Source organism: Tamandua tetradactyla, chromosome 18 (assembly GCF_023851605.1).
Source record: "Tamandua tetradactyla isolate mTamTet1 chromosome 18, mTamTet1.pri, whole genome shotgun sequence".
NCBI lineage: Eukaryota > Metazoa > Chordata > Mammalia > Pilosa > Myrmecophagidae > Tamandua > Tamandua tetradactyla.
The window spans coordinates 34,981,530-34,997,707 of NC_135344.1; the positions used below are offsets into that span (position 1 = coordinate 34,981,530).

General features: G+C 47.1%; 1 protein-coding gene across 2 annotated transcripts in view; it reads left to right on the forward strand.

Annotated features, from left to right (window-relative positions):
• The window catches only part of ZBTB7C (zinc finger and BTB domain containing 7C), a 368,318-nt gene that overhangs the window by 259,826 nt on the left and 92,314 nt on the right, over positions 1-16,178 (forward strand). The window contains exon 1 of one of the 2 annotated variants that reach the window (XM_077135518.1): positions 938-1,190. The exons of the other annotated variant lie outside the window; for it this stretch is intronic. The gene's annotated coding sequence lies outside the window, so the exon portion shown is untranslated. Of the gene's footprint in view, positions 1-937; positions 1,191-16,178 lie in introns of those variants that run through there. 2 annotated transcript variants of the gene reach the window in all.

Here is a 16,178-nt window from a genome sequence, read left to right on the forward strand (position 1 = left end):
GAGAGAATGCCATGGAAGGCTAACATTTCTTTGGTCTCCTTTGTTTTGTGCCAGTTCTCTGTGGCACATGGGACAGCTGCTCAGCAGGGAAGGACAACTGCCCCCTAACTCCTCCCCCAGATTTGTGAACAGCCAGCTGAGGTATCTGGACGCTTTCCCCAGGTGACTAGACAGTTCCAGGGAAAAGAGGGCTGAAACGGCTAGAGCCTCCCAGCTGGCAGTTTTCAAAAAGGGCGTGCTGTGTGGTTTTAAGGAAGGGCTTAGGAGCGGGCACTCTCACCACACCCCTCTGCCATTGGTGGTTGGCCCACCCCAAGTTTGGACTGTTGGAATCTCTAGTTGGCATTTCTGAGTCAGCCTTAGAGCAGAGACAAAGCAAAGGAGAGCCTGTGTGATGTGTTTGCCTTGGGAAGGGGGGATGTCAATGGGTGCCCCTGACAATGCCAAACCCCACCCTTAGGCCCCATGTCCCCACCTGGGCTAGACGTTGGAGGGACCCATCCTTCTATGCTTACTTCTTGCACTTTTCCCTTTTTTATTTGCTACTTGAATGATTGCTCTGCGGTGTTTGATTTGATTGTTCCACTCATGACCCTTCAAGAAGAAAACATACAATTCTAGTCATTTTATTGGGCTCAGGTTTCAGGCAAATAGAAGTAAATGTACCTCTAAAAATAAAAGACAGTCAGAATTGAATAAAACAATAATATTTTTTTAAAACCACCCCTAAATTGAGATAAGTGGTGTAAGGTATTTTATGAAATATTAGAGGGGAATTAAAAAAAAAAAAAAAAGCAAAAGAAAGCAACGGAGACCCAGGAGAAAGGAGAAAAAAGTCACCACTACCATTGCTTTCATTTCTGTTTTTCCTTTTCAAAAGAGCCTAATTTGCATGTTCTAAAGTGAAGCCTAAAGCCGGCTGTGGAAATTGGTCCTTGCCCCGTGCTTAACAGTACAGGTGGACGAAAGGAGCTGCTTGCCAAATACTTCTGGTGGAAGGGAGGGGTGGGAGTGCACGCTCAAAACCACTCCTGGAATGGCTTAACTCGCCTAGCACGAATCAATGACAACCTCCCGCGGGCTGCGGCAAGCTCCCCTGAGCTGCGCTGCCGCGTGGATTCCCATCCCGGGACCCTGGCGGCGCTGCGGACACGGCCCGGGCACGAGCGCGGCGCCCCCGGGACGGCCAGGTGGGTTTGCGGCGTCCTCGGCCGGGAGCTGGAGTCGGATCCGGGCTCTGGGGAGCGACGCGGCCGGGAAGGGGAGAGGGGGTTGGGAGGAAGCCCTTCCTGGCGGCCGGAGAGCCCGGGGGCGGGGGGGGGGGGGGGGGGGTTGCGGGGTGCGAGGGCACCCAGCTGCTCCGTCCCCCACCCAGAGCCGCGCAGGCTTTTCGCTCCGCGCAGTGGGGACCCTCTGGCTTGGGGTGGCGCCCGGGGTAGCGCACGCGGGGCTTGTGTGGCGGCGTCCACAAGGAATTTCAAACCCGCCTCGGCTCTTGGCAGCAGAGCGTGCTAGGGAAATCGGGGCTGGAGTCCCTGTGCTAATCTAGGGGAGCGTGGCCACGTAGACCCAAGGAAAATACAAAGAAAGAACCCTAAATTCTGAAAAAAAGCAACTCTCGTCGTTTTCTCATTGCTGTCGGCCCTCGCAGGCAGGCTTTTTTTGGGGGGGGAGGGTGCGAGGGGTGCGGCGTGGGGAGTGGACGAAGCAAAGGGTGTAAGAGGGACTCCAAAAGGTAGTTGCGAATGTATACTACCCTCAAATTTAAATTCCATCCCCCCCCCCCAAAAAAAGATCGGTCTTCCTGAGTGTCAGGTACGAAACTTGGTGGGTGGAGGGAATAAAAGTCACGGCAACTCCTTGAAGAAGTCGCGGTCCGGAAACAGGCAGAATTAAGCGGAGAAGTGGCAGAAGTCGTTCGGGGAGCTGGAAGGAGTCCCGTCGGGGTTCCCGGGCTCCAGTCGCTGTGGGGAGGGGAGGGAGGGGGGCGCTGCTTCGCATTTCATGCCCGGCGGGGAAACTCCCTCCCCGACCGTCGTGTCTAGCTGGGGTCTTCGGCCTCAGGAGGCGGTCCTGTGAGAATGGGGCAGGGACTGGCTGGGTGGGGCAGGGACCGGCTGGGCACCCAGCCCGGTGACCCCCAGGCGCTCCTAGTTCCCTGCAGGTGGACACAGCGGCGGCGGAGTTGGCCCTGTCGGACGTACTCTGTGCCTGGGAGGCACTCTGGAAAGAGCTGTCCCCTAACCTCGCCCTCTTGGGGGGTGGGGGGGGAGCGTACAGAGCGATTTTCTCTGTGCTGGGTGGTGAGGGCTACCGAGGGGAGGGCGTTCGGTTCTGTTGTTGGCTGCACCGGTAGGGGGGTGGGCAGAGGGCAGCTGCCTTCTCTTTCAGTACCTCATACCTGGCTCTGCACAGGAGGTAGCCTGGTCCCCATGATTCATTGGCCAGTGATGGCACACCTCATCTAATATCTCCAAAAACGCAGAATTTTGAAAATGTAAAGGAAGTAGTTGAAATAACCAGGCAGTTTTCTCCAGAACAGATAGAAGATTTTATGGAGGAGGGACAGAAGTGGAAGCTCTGCCAGGTTTCCTTTCACCTCCACTCTTCCCTCTTTCCACTTTTCCCCACTTAAGTCCTCCTGGGGCTTGGAGGGGCTAGGGAACCTCCCTTTGCTGGATCCCCAGAAAAGCAAAGTAGCCTGGGTGCCACCTCTCCCCATAAGGCCCAAGCTAGGCTGAATGGGAAGACAAACCACTCTCCCCCAAATGCCTTGTGTGGCCTGTGCTCCTTTTCCTTCTGGGCTTGGCATTTGGTACTGCCTGCGAAGTTCTCCCAAACTACCACTCTTTGAGCCTGAGGGCCAAGGCCGAGGCAGCAGCCGTCACCACCGACCTCATCATCCCCATTTTCCAGGTGAGGGACTGAGGCCCAGGGTGCAAGGTGAGACCTACAAGGTCACCCCTAAGGTAGGCGTCAGAGAGCCTTCTGCTCCTTACACAGAACCACAGGCTCTGGGGCCACATGGGGCCAGTAGCCACCAGTTCAGTTTCCAGAACTTCATGAAATGGGGAGATTCAGATCCCACCCGCAGGTTAATGCAGACAGGAATCTGGTCTGGGGCCCCCACTGAGGGGCATCTAGCAGAGTCAGGTAGATGAGACGTGAAAAGCAACAAGGAAAATGAAGGCAACAAGTAGGAGGTCCTTGACAGCAAGCAGGAGAGCCACTTTGGGATTTGAGAAGAGCATTTTGGGCATCAGAGAGGTCCAGGAAGGCTTCAAACAGGAGGTGGCAGTGGGACTAAGCCTTGAAGGAGGGTCAAAACCGCAAAGACCTGAAAGCGGTAGAACATGAGGCTTGTCAGGTACTGTCAGTGCTGGGAGATAAGCGGGCCAATGAGAGTGGGAAGAAAGAGACAGAACATTGTGAGACCATTTACTATATGCCAGGCATTGCTTGGCCTACCTTATCTCTTCTAACCCACAAAATCCCATGAGAACTGAACCATTGCCCCACCTTGCAGACGAGGAAACTGAGGCACAAAGGAGCTAAGTAAGCTGCCCAGCACTAGTTAGTGCCAGAACAGGGGTTCAGGACTAACCATTTATACCACATATCTTTTAGAAACCTACGCTTTAATAACAAAGACAAGAATCATCCTGTTGTAATTGTAATACAATACAACACGTGTGGAAGTGTTACACCTGATATTAACCTCTCTCAACCTCGGTTTCTTACCTTTCATTCATTCAATCATTTATTCAACAACTATTTATTGTATACGAATGTGCCTCCAGGTACTGTGCTAATGCTGGGCATACATCAAGAAGGGGAGTCAGAGTAGTCCCTGGCCTCTGTCAGTGGGTTTAATAATAGTAATAGCAACACTAAAGGTGGTGGGAGTAGTCCAGCCCTCAGTGGGTATTGAGTGAATGGAGTGAGACAATGCATGAGAAAGTGCTACAGAAGCCTTGCTCTAGAGAAAGAGGAGAAGTAGGCAGGCTGGAATTTGGTTTGGGGGAGAGGTGGGTGGGAGGCATTCAGCAAGGAAGTTGGAATGATGAGCTGTCCCCGGGGCCGCAAGCTCTAGGACTCGCTTCTGGGTCTAGGGGGTGTGCGTAGCACCGTCAGCCTCTCTCCCAAATGCCCCTGGAGCCAGTGGGGCCCCTGCTGTTCAGATTAGGGGTTTACCATCGTTGTAGGTTCTGAGAATAATCTTTTGTGTGGGGGCTGGGGTGGGATGCATGGTCTGGGAATCGAACCTGGGTCTCCCACGTGGAAGGCGAGCATTTTACCCTGAACCACCTGTGGACCCACTGAGATGAGTCTTTAGTATGGGCATATGCCATCTGGAGATGACAAGAAGAGCCTGTGCAGCCTCCAGGAAGACTGGCCCTCTCTGGAGCAGTGTCAGCACTGTCCCACGTGTCACCCTCATGAGGCATCGGCCACGCGCCTCAGTGACCAGCCAGCACTTCCTGGTCTCCCAGGGCTCGCTTGAGCTGCAGCTGCAAGTCCCCTGCTTTAGGCTGAGAAGGGCTGTGCTTGGTCAGAACATGTGGAAGCAAAGCCAGGATAGGACCCCAGGTCTCTCAGTTCCCCGTCCCACTGGGGTGCTAGGATGGTCTCAGGGCTCCACCAAAAAGATTGCTCCGTCTGCCTGCAGCCACACTTACAAGGCCATTTCCTGATGCTCCTGTCCATCTCCGTTTTAGCTGACCTGACATAGCTGTGCTAATAAAATGATGTCAGATGGCTCTTTGAGCAGCCATAAATATTCTGGGGTGTTTGGCCTGTTAACTCTCCTTCCATCTTGAATGGTGTAATAGATGTAAGATAACTACCTCTAAAATTAACTATCACTTTTGTGAGGAAGGTGAGCTGATAAATCTTGTCTTGAAACCAGTGCCCATCTTGAGTGATGCTCTGGGACCTTCCTTCTGCAGAACGGATAGTAACACCTGGGAAGAGGACAGTTTTTCTTTCTTTCTTCTTCGCGCCCCTGCCTCCCCTTTATTTTATTTTTTTTAAATCTCCTGGCTCTGAGGTTACAAGATCATATTGCATTCCATTTTGGTTTAGTGGCGTCAGAGTAAAGGCATTTTGCTCTGTATATTGGATTATCAGTTTGATCAGAGTGGTGAGCGCCTGGCTGGCCTCCTGTGTTTACAGCCATGACACAGGTGTACAACTGCGTGGGCAGGTTAGGTTGCACAGCCCGGACTCAGCTGTGCAGCCCTACAGGTTGGGCCAGGAGAGAGCTGCTCAGTTTATTTTCCTTTGGCTGGAAACTGCAGGGATGAATAGAGGGAGGGGAATCGGGTTGAGAGATGGCTGCCAAGGGCAATTTGGAGTCTCCTTCATATTAGTCAGAGATTGTGTTTTTCCTTTTTGAAGCTGCCCGCCTCATAGTAATGTCCATGAAGGACTTTTTCCATCCTTTTTTTGTGTGTGCTTGTTAGTTTTCGTTTGGATTTTTAACTTGCTGGACTTCTCATGACTTAGCAAAAAAAATAAACAACAGCAAACAAAGCTTAGGGAATGGGGTAATGAAACGGGCGCTTTATATTGTATATTCTGTATGTCATTGCTTAATAAATTTGAATACTGATAGACCCTGAGATATTATGATGGAATGAAAAGAGTAATTCCTTTGAAGGGAGAGTTTATCTTCAGTGGCTGGCTTTCAAAATTGCAGCATAATTTAACTTTCCCTCTGTATATCTAGATCCTCTGCTCAGAAGAGGAATGCTTGCTCTCTCCTGTCACATTCCCTTTTTCCTTTTGGAAGCGTGCCTCCGTTCTGGGTCTTGCTTGGAACCAGAGTACGTCTCCTTCTGTCTCACCCTCACCCCCACCTCCTTCCGCCATGCAGGAGGATAGCCCGTGAGAAGGAAGTTTCCTGGCCTGGTAGGAGCTGCTCCCCAGCGGCAGTTTGGCTTGTGTATTCAGACAGCATAGAATGGGAATGCACGTCTGATCAAAGCCTGCCCCTCCGAAGGCAGTAACCCAGGGCGTGACGTTCTCCGTCAGCCAAGAAGTGAGTCCATCCATTGAACAAATGTAGTGGAGCCACACTGAGTCTCCAAACTTGAAAAATTGCCTAATAATAGGTTACATGATCTATATCAGCTTTTTTTTCAAATTAGATACAAACCAGATGCTAATGTATACATGACCCTCCCAAATGATATCATATAACTGGACTTGGCCTGCAGGAAAAGTCTGCACATGCGTGCGTACACATATTTACAAGGCTCTTGTTTTTTGATCTGTGGCTACCCAACTGATGATTCTGACTGACAGGCCAGCCCATTGGATTGGTCTTGTTTTTTTAATTGCAAAATATAACATATATACAAAAAAGCAAGAAATTTCCAAGTACAGAGCATTTTAACAAGTAGTTATAGAACACATTTCAGAGTTTGATATGGGTTGCAGTTCCACAATTTCAGGTGTTTCCTTCTACCTACTCCAAGACACTGGAGACTGAAAGAAATATCAATATAATGATTCAGCAGTCTTATTCATTTATTAAATCCTAACTTCTTTGTTATAGCTCCACCTTCTCCTTTGATCCTTCTCCCAGTCTTTAGGAATATTTGGGTTATGCCCATTCTAACTTTTTTCATGTTGAAAAGGAGTGTTGAAAATGTGAAATAGGGGATGGAACGGGTTGATGTTCTTGGAGAGACTAGCACCACTGGGTTTCAGGGCTCATCAAGCCTGGAGGTTGCAGGTTTCTGAAAAGTAAACTTAATGCATGAAACTTTTGTAGAATCTCAGACAGAGCCCAAGGGTGTTGTTCTTTAGGGTTAACAGGAATGATGTTGGTTGAAGTTTGACAAACCGTGACAATTAGCAGTATCTAAACAAAGCTTGCATAAGAGTAGCCACCAGAGTAGCCTCTCAACCCTATTTGAATTTTCTTAGATGCTGATACCTTGTTTTGTTACATTTCTTTTCCCCCTTTTGGTTAGGAAGGTGTTTTGGTTAAGAAGGTGTTGTCAATCCCACAGTGCTGGGGCAAGGCTCATCGCTGGGAGTTATGTCTCACATTGCCAGGAGACTTTAATCCCTGGATGTTATGTCCCCACATAAGGTAGAGGGTAATGATTTTCTTTGCAGCATTGGTCTTAGGAGAGTTCACATCTGAGCAGCAAAAGAGTTTTTCTGAAAGTAACTCTTATGCATAATTATAGGTAGACTTCTCTGCTACAGAAATGTTTCATAAGAACAAGCTTCAAGATCAAGGGCTTGGCCTATTAATTTAGGAGTCCCTAACGTTTAAGAGAGCATCAGGGGTTTCTCAGATGGGAAAGTTTAATAGTTCCATATTTTTTCTCCAATCCTCAGGGACTTTGCTAATACTTTTTAATTATCTGCCCAACCTACTCTGGGATGTTTCCAGGTGTGCCGGTTTGAAGCTATTAGGTACCCCAGAAAAACCGTGTCCTTTAATCCTCATTCAGTATTCCTTGGGTGGGATTTTTTATATTGTTTCCATGGACATTTGACCCATCCAGTTGTGAATGGTAACTTTTGATTCGATGGTTTCCATGGAGATTTGTCTCCACCCACTCAAGATAGGATTGTTTACTGGAGCCCTTTAAGGGGAAACCATTTTGGAAAAAGCTTAGAGCCAACAGAGCCTACATAGACAGAGGCCTTTGGAGCAGAAGGAAAACACCCCTGGGGAAGCTTTATGAAGTGAGGAGAGAAAGCTAGCAGACATCGCCATGTGCCCTCCCAGCTGAGAGAGAAACCCAGAACTTCATCAGCCCTTGCTTTGGAGTTAAGGTATCTTTCTCTGGATGCCTTAATTTGGGCATTTTCATGGCCTCAGAACTGTAAACTTACTAACTTCATAAATTTCCTTTTTTTTTTTTTTTTTTTTTTTTTAAGGAAGGAAGGATAGAAGGAAGGAAGGAAGGAAGAAAGGGAAACATCTTTAAACATTTTCTTGTTTTATTGTATTTTGTTTTTCCGTTTTTTGTTACATGGGCTGGGGCCGGGAATCGAACCGAGGTCCTCCGGCATAGCAGGCAAGCACTTTGCCCGCTGAGCCACCGCGGCCCGCCCATAAATTTCCTTTTTAAAAGCCATTTCATTTCTGATATATTACAGTTCCAGTAGCTTTAATAAACTGAAACACAAGGTATTACATTAAACTATACAGAATTATAAGCCCTTGTTCCCATTCTGGGTTCCATATGTTTGGGTTGTTGAAGTGAGCTATCCAGGCAAGTTGAGTTAGATTGTGTGTATAGAAAATTTAGGTTTTGGATGAAATAAAATTCTTTTCCTTTGGTCTCATATAGTGGGTGAAGCGCTAAAATACAGGCAGCATCTCCCTTTGCATTGTATACTGACTTACCTTGGTCCTAGGCCCATTGGTTTTTGTGAAGCTGCTAGTGGGAGCCATTGGAGAGGTGACAGTCACCCTAGCTTCTGCCTTCTCTAAGCCCTAGGAAAGTCTAGAAGAGCCTGTCTCTATAAAGAAACAAGCCAACTAACAAGAACTTTCTATGTGTTTTTTAAATGATAGTTTTAATGAGATATAATTCATATCCTATACAATTCACTCATTTATAATGAGCAATTCAACAGTTGTTAGTCAATTCGCAGAGTAGTGCAACCACCCCACAGTCAATTTTAGACCATTTCCATTGCCTGAAAAAGAAACCCTATACCCCTTAGCCATCACTCCACATTTCCCCCAGACCCCTGCAGCCTCTAACAACCACCAATTTACTTTCTGTCTCTATAGATTTCTTACTCTGGACATTTCATAATAATGGAATCAAACAATATGTGGTCCTTTGTGACTGGCTTCTTTCACTTAGCATAATGTTTTTAGGGTTCCTCCATGTTGCAGTATATATGAGTACTTCACTCTTTTTATTGCCAATAACTTTCCATTGTATACCAAGATCATTTACCCATTTATCAGTTAAAGGCATTTGCATTATTTCTGTTGTTTTAGCAATTATGAGTAATGCTGCTGTGAACATTCATGTACACATCTGTTTGTTTGTTTTTTACTTTTTATTTTGAAATACTTTCAAACTTTTGGGAGAGTTACAAAAATAATACAAATTCCATACAGAATTCCACCAACATACTGCAACCTGCCCCATATCCATATCCACCAATTTTAACATTATGCTACATTTACTATTTCATTTTATCAGTCTATCCTTCTTTCTATTAATCTATTTTCTGAACACTTAAGTGTTGTATACATCATGTTCCTTCAACACTTAATATCGCTATGTACATTTCCCAAGAAAAAGGATATTCACTTTTGTATTGCCGTGAGTACAGTTATCGAGTTCATGAAATTTAACATTGATATAAAGCTTACGGTCTATGTTCCAATTTTTTCATATATCCCAATAAATCTCTTGGAGCCTTTTCTCCTCCTTTGCTAGATCTGATTCAGGATCATGTATTGCATTTCATTGTTATTATCTTTTTAGTTGCTCTCTCTTCTTTTTTTTTTTTTTAATGTGAGAAGATATATACAACATAAACTCTCCCATCTCAACCACTCCCAAGCATACTTTCAGTGGGATTATGCACATTCATGATATTTCGGTACCCTTATCAACTTCCATTGCTAAAACTTTCCCATCTCCCCAAACAGCAACCCTACACCCATTATACATTAACACCCATAACCCCTTGACCTTGCCCCTGACAAACTGTGCTGTAATTTCTATCTCTGTGAGCTTGCATGTTCACCAGTATTTTCTTTGTGGTTACCATTACTTAAAGTTAATATCCTGAATCTATAAAAATCTCCTTTGCTTTGCTAGCAACTTAACTTGGTAGTATACACAAACTATGTTCCTATACCCTCTGTCTCCCACCCTTACGTAATTCTTATCACAAATTACATGTTTACACATTCTGAGTTCAAAGTCAACTGATTTATCCTTAAATTTTATGCATTTACCTTTTAAATCCTGTAGGAAATAAAAGTAGAGTTACAATTAAAAAATATAATAGTACTAGCTTTTATATTTACCCATGTCACTACCCTCCTGGAAATCTGTATTTCTTCAAGCAGCTTTGATCTATTGTCTATTGTCCTTTCCTTTCAGACAGAAAAGTCCTGCCGAACTCTCTTTAGTATCTCTTGTAGGGCCAATCTAGTGGTGATAACTCCTTTAACTTTTGTTTATCTGAAAATATCTTAATCTCTCCCTTATGTTTGAAAGAGTTTTGCCGATAAGAGAATTCTTGGTTGACAGCTTTTTTTATGTTTTTGGTACTACAAATAGGTTATTCCACTGCCTTCTTGCCACCAGTTTCTGATGAAAAATCATCATTTAATCTTACTCAAGTTCCCTTGTGTGTGGCATGTTGCTTCTCTCTTGTGGCTTTCAGAATTCTTTCTTTAACTTTGGCATTGCAGCGTGATTATGATATGCCAAAGCATGGGTCTATTGGGTCTTACCCTGTTTGGAATTCATGAAGCATCTTGGATGTCTTTTGTTGAATTTTGGAAGTTTTCAGGCATTATTTCTTTATTCTCTCTGCCCCCCTTTTTTTTTGTTCTTCTCCTTCTGGGACTTCTACAACGTACGAAATGGTGTCCCAGGTTCCTCAGGCTCTGTTGACTTTTCTTCATTCTTTCTTCTTTCTTCTTATCAGACTGAATGATTTCAATTGTCTTATCATCACATTCATTGATTCTTTCTTCTGCCAGTTTCAATCTCCTGTTGAACCCCTCTAGGAGATTTTTAATTTCTTTTACTATGGTCTTCAGTTTTGTTTGGTTCCTTTTCAGCATTTTCCGCTTTCTATTGGTATTCTCTTTGTGTTCATCTATAAGTTTCCTGACTTCCTTTAGCTGTTGTTTTGTTGTTCTTGTTTTTCTGCATGGTTTCCTTTAGCTCTTGGAGCATACTTAGAACCATTTTCTAAAAGTTTTTGTCCTGTTTGTCCTGGTCTGGTCTTCTTCATGGATGGTTTCTAATTGTTTGAATCTTCCCTTTGCCTGGGCCATCACTTCCTATTTCCTTATATGATTTGTAACCTTTTTCTTGAAAACTGGATGTTTTGATATTTTAATGTGTTGTCCCTGGAGTTTAGACTCTGAGGTGTCTTTGTTCCTTAAGCTTACGTCCAGCTAGTGTTACAACACGATTTTCCTTGAATGCCAGGAGCTAACAAATAAAGGAAAGAAAGAAATACCTTTCCCAGTCCTTGCGAATTGACTGGTGTGAATGCTGTCCTTCAGGACTTATTTGCAGTGAATAGCTCCAGGCCAAAGCTTAGGGGCTTTTCCATCCTTTTTGCACATGTGTCTTGTCTTGAGCATGTGTGTGTGACCCTGGGAATTCTCCCATTTATGCTATTCTGAATGTCCCCTCTTCCTAGGACACGGTTTCCTCACGTTCCTGGGCTGTGCACCATGTGTCCTACAGCCACCAATCCCTTGTCTCAGGCAGCAGGACCCGAGGGCTCTCCCACAGGTAGAGGCGACCTGTGAGCCACCTTTACCACACAGGGTAAGTTCTGGGACAGCGAGTGAAGGCCACCACCAGACAGATTGAGCCATACATACACACTCCCAGTATGGGCACAAGGTCACTCTGCTCCTTCTGAAACCTGCAAGCATCTGCACTGGGAACACGGGGAGCCCCGCCCACACTAGTGAGGGGTTAAGGAAGGGGACAACCAGGGTACTAGGAGATCCTACTGCTTTTAAGTAGCCTTTTTGTTGATTCAGTGCTTGCACTGTAATTGCAGTCGTTTTACTATTTTCTGGAGCTTTGAGAAAGATGTTTCTGCCAGTTCTTTCTGGCTGTTCCCATACAACTTTTTGCATGAAAACGTGTTTTTATTTCTCTTGGGTATATACCTAGGAGTGGAATGAATAGGGCCTATGATAACTCTATGCTTAACCTTTCTAGAAACTGCCAGACTATTTTCCAAAGCAGCTGCATCATTTCACATTCCTATCATCGGCATAGGAAGGTTCTGATTTTTCCACATTTTTGTCAACACTTGCTATTGTCTGTCTTCTAGAATATAGCCATCCTATTTCCTGAGAGTTTTTATAAAAAACCCAGGGAAGCAGCTTCTCTGGAACCAACCCAGTCACATACACCTGCCATACCTTGTAGTGAGAGCTGTTCGATTTCTTGAGTGTCCCATGTAACCTGATGTTTTCTCTGCATGTCCTAAAGCTTTATGTTGGGTTTTCCCTCTCAGTTCTGTAGGACACTGTGAAGGTCCTGTAATGCAACACAGAGATTGGTGCTCTCATTCTGTTTTCCTGAGGAATGTTCAAATGCTCTAGAGAACCTTCAGCCCCACTCTATTCAGCTGCAGCTACCCACTGAAAGCTAAGCCCTGGGAAGGGAGGAAACTGACCTAACGGGAAATGAATGGGATCTTTACTAGACAAGGTGTTCAATGGCTGGGGCTTTAAGTGGGGGCCTCACTAAGATCCTGACCTTTTTATTCTGTTGAGTGATCCCTTGGACCACAAATAAAATTGTTGGAGCACCCTGGCATCTTGACCAGGTAGCAAGTGGGCCATGCTGTGCTGCCTTGTACTTTTCTTGTTGAGGCTTTGAGCTGCTGGCAACATCCAAAATTGCTTGGTGTTATTGGGTGCATTTTTTTTTACACTGGTATTGCATTTCCACAGTGAAATAAATTCGTCCTGTTTTTATACCTGTGGAACTGACTGGAGTCACACTATTAAAGACGAGTTTAAGACAAGTAGTATGGGGGAATTCACATGGCTTGAAGGCTAGCAAAGATGACTAAAAGTTATCCTTTCACCAGAATATGCTGAAATTCTAGTCAGTGACCATTCAGTGAAATTGGGTTCAATATACTCAAAATACAGCATCAGAAATTAAGTCCAATAACCTCTTGGAAGTCATTGTAATAGAATTTTGCACTTATAATCCAAGAGGAGCCTGGTGAGGCTTTGCTATTAATTTACCTGAAACCAAGTCCTTAATCCAGCAGTTCTTAAACCTGGCTCCATGTTGCAATCACCTACTAAACTTTTCTGAAAGAATATGATACCCGAGCTCTAGCCAAGAAGTGCTGAAGTAGAATCGAGGGGTGGGGACCAGACTTCTGCAGGTGGTTATGATGACACCTGAAAACAAAGGCTCACCTCTGTGGGTCTCAGTTTCCTCATTTGCAATGAGGAATTGAGTCAGAGCAGTGTTTCCCCAGGGAATTCACGGAGCTGATTCAAGGAAAGTAGTTCTGTGTGTGTCTGTTTTTGCATGAAACTTTATTTGCAAAGGGGGCTTCTATTGCTGAAAGAAAATTCAGAGAGCTCTTGCGCAGTTCAGTTTTGACAGTTCTGAGTGTCACATTCTCAGAGGACAATTGTCCCAACTTCTTGGGGGAGGAATTAGCAAGAATCACGCAAATGATAGTTACTTGGTAATGGGTCATCTGCCATTGCCACCCTGGCCAGCCATGTGCAGAACTGTGGTGTAGTAGAATTGGACTTGGCACCCCTTTCTTCTCCCTCCCCCCCTCACTGACACCTGCTCATCTTCCCCTCGAATATCCAGTGCTTTCCTCTCCTCCTACTTGTAGTCTTGAAGTAGCCCAGAGTGTCGTTCACTCACACACTCAACTCATTCATTCCTTCATCTAACCAACGCTTTCCAAACACCTTCACTAGATTACAAAATAACTAAAATTCCCTTTCTGTCCTCAAATAATGTGCCAGCACATTTTAACAGAGAAGCAGCCTGCGACTAATCTCTGGAGGTGTAATTTCAGGGTGCCTTGATTTGGAAGAGAGAGGGTTTTGGAGAGGTCTGAATTCATGGCACACTAACCCCATCTGCAAGCTCTGCTCCTCCCCTCCCCTCCCCTCCCCCTCCCCCTCCCCCACTGGGGCGCTGCCCCCAGCAGGCTGCTCAGCCAATACTTCTGTCATCCCTGGTCTCTGGCAGAGACGTGCCCTCCTCCTCAACTCCCACCTGCTAGGGAGCCAGCAGGCGGAGGAGGGGCAGGGAGGGCCGGCCGACCTGGAGATCTGAGCTCTCCCGCGCCAGCCCTTGGCTCCCCCCCCCATCGCCCTGACTGGACAATTCACAGGACAGCTGCGCCCTGAGGATGGGAATAACCGCTGTTTATTAAAGCTGTCGGAAGGAGGGGCCAGCGGGGCAGAGGGGGAAAGGAAGGGTCGCATTTCTGCCTTCCAACAAGAGAGAGGCCAGGCGAGGAGACGGGAGGCCGAGCCTGGATGGGCTGCACCCGCGCCTCCCTTCCCGCTGCATGTGCTCGCTGGGGGCTCGGGAGCCGCTGCTCTGGCTGTTGGGAGAAGTGGAGGGTTTTGGTTTTTGTTTTTATGAAGGAAGAACCTTGAAGGTTCATTTGAATAGGGATTAATGTCTCTGTGGCCTGGACCTGCAGAGAAGGAGACATTCTAGAAGGGAGAAGTTGCAATAAAAGGAAACGGGCTTGGTCTGCCTCCGACTGATCAGCAGGGCCTCCTCGGTTGGCAGCTCTCAAAGGAACATGTTTGGGGTAGATTGCTGGGCGTTGCTATATTTTTCTTTGGATTTTATGTGGGTGTGGATTGTGTGTCTGTGTGTGTGTGTGTGTGTGTGTGTGTGTCCTCAGCCCCACCTAGGGATATCAGCTGCTTATGTTCTGGGGTTCCAACCAGGTGGTGGGAACACTGGGAAGTTATGAAGCTGCTCTGAGTGTGTCCTTTGACCCCTAGTTTTCATCACTTTTTTTTTTTTTGGCCATTTTGTTCAAGGCAGCAAAACAGGCGTTAACAGTAAATGTTTTTCCTGGTAACTTCAAACTGCCAAATTCCTCCACCCCAATGGGGCCTGCCCATCCAGGAACCATTCTGTATCCCAGCATCACCCAGCACAAGCTTGAAGCACCCCTTCAAAACTCACGTCATCCCCTGGTTCTGATGATGGACCCAGCTACTAGGAGACACCCACTTCTTTCCACGAATCCACCTGAAGATGGCTCCCCCACAACCCCTGCCACCCCTCTTCTCAGGGTGACGGCATTTGAAAAAGGAGACTTCCTGGCCTGTGTTTCTAACGGTGGGACTCCAGGCATGAGGGGAGTACAAAGTCAGTAGCAGTGGGCTGTGTGCAGGGCCAGGCACTGATGGGAAGGAACTTCCTAGAGCTTTATCAGGCCACCCCTGATGAAGCCCGGGATCGGCCCGGAGTGGGTGGCTGTGTTGAGAAGAAGGTCAGGGAGCAGAGTGAGGGCCTGTGAGGGGCTTGGGCACCTTGGAGAAGACAGTCTGTTAGGGTGCAATGGAGAGAGAAGCAGGGGCTTCTGACTAAGAGGACCAGAGGTTGAGGTTCGGGGTGGCCAGAATGATTTCCTCCCCTCTAGAGCACAGGTTCCTTCAGGATGACACTGGGTGTGACCCCAGAGAGATTGGGGACCAAATGGAGTGAATGTGAAGATGGGACTTGAGGGGTTCTCAGGAAGACTTAGGCCTTGGGGAGTGGGCCCCTCTGGCCAGCACACAGCTGTGGGATTCTCAAACCCACTGCCTCCTTCTCCCTTCTCCCTCCCCTGCCCCCGTCCCCTCCTGAGGGGGCAGCTGCCCGGCACTTTGCCTCCCTGGCCTGCCTGCAGTGCACCCTCTGAGTGAACCTGGCCTCCAGCTCTTGGAAGCCTTTCTAATAACATGGTGGTGAACTCTTCCAGGCCCGAGGCACAGGAGTGGGGCTGAGTGTCTGCCAAGCTGGGAAGAAAGGCCCAGGGAGCCTCTTTAGGGGGAGCTGAGGAGAGAACTGATGGGGCCCCAGGAGGAGAAGCGCTAGTCCACAGGCTCCCAGCAGCAGCAGGGCCACGCAGGGCGGCGAGGGCCCTGTGACAAGGAGACATGGCCACGATGCCTTTTTCCTACAGAAAGGGCCTCACCAACCAAGACAGAAGCAGCAGCTCTTGTGTGTCAGGCCCGTGCTGTCCCCCACAAGGGCCCAGATGCGAATCTCTGCCCCCTGTCACCCTGTTAGCCAGTAAGAATCAGAACTCAGAAATGAAGCAAGATTTATAGAGTCAAGTACTGCATCAGCTGAATGGTACGGAAAGACCGTGCTGCCCAGAGACCAGAGACAGGGGCAAAAGTGTGGGCTGGGGGCTCAGGTGAGGCTCCATGGCAGTGCTTTAAACTGGGACTG